General features: G+C 39.4%; 1 protein-coding gene across 1 annotated transcript in view; it reads right to left on the minus strand.

Moving 5' to 3' along the window:
* The window catches only part of kifc3 (kinesin family member C3), a 42,634-nt gene extending 41,708 nt beyond the window's left edge, over positions 1 to 926 (minus strand). Inside the window, exon 1 of the mRNA XM_016575710.1 lies at positions 646 to 926. The gene's annotated coding sequence lies outside the window, so the exon portion shown is untranslated. The remainder of the gene's footprint in view (positions 1 to 645) is intronic.
* Between the last annotated feature and the right edge of the window lie 247 nt (positions 927 to 1,173).

Genomic DNA, 1,173 nt, shown 5'->3' on the forward strand with positions numbered 1-1,173 from the left:
TCAAAGAATCATCAGATCAGCATTCACATGATAACGTTCAATCAACAACTTCAGCCACTATCTAACCAAATTAGTTAAGCACTAGAAGTGTCCCACGGCCTTCTTCTTTTACAAGCCAGTCTAAACTAACTCGACTGATGACTTGTCCGAACTGACATGATGACTAGTTCACTGAACATCCGCTGGATTGGCACCGGGCACACCCGGACTTTGATACACCCAAAATACTGCTGAATAAACCGTGATTTACCACTTAACATTCACTCGATGAAAACATAGTTTAGCTTATATTTTAAGTTTTAACCACGTATAGTGGAATAATAATAACTGTTTAGACTAGAGAAAATACAGCTGACTTCTTTCAAGTCATTCACCGCCTCTCATTCGAGAAAACGCAAGTAACTATTTTAATTTTAACCAGAGAAACAGGATGTTTAGTTTATGATTCAGGATGTTCTACAACATATATTTACTTTATTAAACGAGTTTGCATTACTGTCTAAAAAAAGAATTGCTTATAACTGCGACAGTTGCACGTGTTTTGCACTTGCACTTTATAAAGTCGTCATGGTTTCGCTATATAGCGGATTAATATAGTATAACGTATAAAGCATGTGCGATATATAAGTGAAAGAATGTGCTTACGTCTCAGGCCAGCACGCCAAACTCCTTCCTCCGCCCGGTTTCCTTCTTAACCCGTTCCCTTCCTAGTTTTATTCCACTCCTCTTCTATGCGCCTGTTAAAAAGCAGTGTTTTATCTCACAGTTGGAAGAGTTTAAAGTTTTGTAGTCTCTGGTGAAGTGAAGATAAACACGCCTGAGTGAAACATGCAGCACGCGACACACGCGCGCGCTCGCTTGCACAGCTGACTGCAGTGACGCAAACGCTCCTCCTGTTCAAGCGAAGGAAAACTGAACGCGTTTCCATCCTATTAGAGACTACAGGCCACTGTTCAGCCCTCATTATCTCAAACTCTCAGTCAGCCCTCCTGATGTTAAGAAGACGCGTAATAATACACACTACAAGAACTTTCATTATAGATAGGATAAATGTGTTTCATTTAGAAGCTAGAAGTAAAAATTTGGTCAAAGATGTTATGTTTTACACAACATGTTTGCGGATAAATTTTAAAGACGAATGTTGTTGGACACCTTTTGTTTCAACAGAGTACA

Source organism: Sinocyclocheilus rhinocerous, unplaced genomic scaffold (assembly GCF_001515625.1).
Source record: "Sinocyclocheilus rhinocerous isolate Xijiao unplaced genomic scaffold, SAMN03320098_v1.1 scaffold82, whole genome shotgun sequence".
Taxonomy (NCBI): Eukaryota; Metazoa; Chordata; class Actinopteri; order Cypriniformes; family Cyprinidae; genus Sinocyclocheilus; species Sinocyclocheilus rhinocerous.